Source organism: Lynx rufus, unplaced genomic scaffold (assembly GCF_022079265.1).
Source record: "Lynx rufus isolate CCGP_SWC_20201006 ecotype Redwood Valley unplaced genomic scaffold, mLynRuf1.p SCAF_14, whole genome shotgun sequence".
NCBI lineage: Eukaryota > Metazoa > Chordata > Mammalia > Carnivora > Felidae > Lynx > Lynx rufus.
In genome coordinates, this window is record NW_025814828.1 from 55,266,391 (window position 1) to 55,268,727 (window position 2,337).

The window sequence follows — 2,337 nt, forward strand, 5'->3', positions numbered from 1 at the left end:
CCAACTGAAAGCATTCTTTACTTCTTTTTATAGTGTTGTTGATTTCTACTACATCCTTCTGATACTTTTTTATCATGTCCATCTCTCTGCTTACATTACCTGTATGTTTTCCCATGTTGTTCACTTTTTCTATTGGATTCCTTAGCATATTTATCACAATTATTTTAAATCCAGTTGATAATTCCAAAATTTATGTCATATCATAGTCTAATCTTGATATTTGTTCATCTTTTCAACTGTGTTTTTTGCCTTCTAGCATGTCTTGTAATTTTTTTGTTCAAAATCAGACATGATGTATTGGTTAAAGGTTTTGTTTTCCTAGCTTGGAGATAGTCTGTGTTTACTGTTTGCTGTAGCTGAAGTTAGAGGAGGTTAAATTTTTCTCTAGAGTGCTTGTTTTTATTTCCCTTGTTGTCTTTGGATTTCCCTAGAGAGTTATTTTTAAATACGGTGTGAATATTGTAGTTACGTTGTAATCCATTATTATCATACAGGAACAAGATTGATATGGTGGTATGGTGTGAGGGAGAGGAAGAATTATATACTCCTATGACTGGGTCTCAGTAATTTAAGGAGCATGTGTCTCTGGACTGACTTTCACAAGTGCCTCTTAGATTTTTTTCTCTTAGATGAGCAGAACAACCAGAGGGAACTGAAGTTGGGTATTTCCTTTCCCCCAGGTTAGTCTCTGGTAAAATAATAATAATAATAATGATAATAATAATAATAATAATAATAATAATGTGGGTTAGTCTTTCATGCATGGTTTCTTCTGAGAATGTGCCATGGTTAAGGAGAACAGAATGCTCTAGGTGTTTTTCAAAATGGTTACATTTTCCCTTCTTGTGCCAGGAGGATCAGAGGATTTTTCTCCAACCTTCATCCTGTGGATTTGTTTGGGTTCCTGGAAATAAAACATAAAGTTTTTGGAGCCCCACCAAAACTGGACTTGCCAAGTTTTTAATTCTTAAGTTAGTCCACCCTGAGCCTCCAGCAATTCATCAATGAGAGTTTAAGTTCCAACTAGTCCTAGCTTCAGTGGTGGATTCTTAGTATCAATTTCTCAAATTTTCCTGGCAATTGTTTACCCTCTGACCTCAATTTCCTGATGAATATAAGAAGAGTTGCTGATTTTCAGTTCACCTTCTTGTTGTGAAGACAATAGTGATAACTTATAAGCTCTTAACACATCAGAATCTCCTTGTACATAATATTTTAGAACTGTTTATTCAAATAACAATATATAGCATCATTTTTTACAGTGCAGCATGCTTTTTTTTAAATTAACATTTATGTATTTTCAAGAGACAGAAACAGGGTGAGAGTGGGGGAGGAGCAGAGAGAGAGGGACACAGAATCTGAAGCAGGCTCCAGGTTCGGAGCTGTCAGCACAGAGCCTGATGCAGGGCTCAAACCCACCAACCATGAAATCATGACCTGAGCTGAAGTCGGATGCTTAAGCAATTGAGCCACCCAGGCACTCTGCAACATGTTTTTTTTTAATGACTTCATTGTATTGCACAGTTCAGAGATACAATAATTTAAAGTATCTCATATGTTAGACATTCAGGTTGCATAAAATAATATTATGTTGAGCAGGATGGCAGAATAGAAAGTCCCCTGCTGATATGTCCTCACAACAGTAATTTGGCATCCATTTATGGTAAAAAGTGCCTTTGTGGGAGCTTTGGGATCCATGTAGGAAATTATAAAACAATGATCTAGCCCCAAACCAAGCAAGGCAATTTTAGAAAGCAGGCTCATGCCCAGGTCACAGGATCTTTGTGGTATAGGCTAAAGACCAAGAAGCCCTGTGTACTTAGCTGGAGCCCTATTTGACCTTGGTCCTGCCAACAACACATTCTGCCATGGGACCTAAGACACAGACCAGCTGGATTTGGTCCTGGCTGTGGACACTGAAGTAGCCTGTGGCTTGGCTCCAGCTTCATTCAGCTGTGGTCTGGGAGCAGTCCTGCCCACACAGGCACTCAACAAGAGACGTGCCCATGCATGCCTCAGTTGGCAGGTCTGCTGACTGTGGCCTGATTGCAGATCCTGAAGCAGACCTCTGACCTGGCTCTAGCCCATTTTGGTCACAGTCCAGGGAGAGTATCCCTTGTCCAGAAACTTGACAGAAGGCATGTATCTCTGTAACCCTGGAGAGAAGACTGAAGACTTCAGTCCTAGTTGCTGACACTGATATTGCCCTGTTATTTGGTTCCAGTCTTTCTCAGCTGTGGTCTGCGTCTAGTCCTATCCACCCAGGGATCTTGCCCAGTGACTTGGCGGGGTTGCTCCTAAGGACCTGATGAGAGCCACACCTACCTGGTAACATGC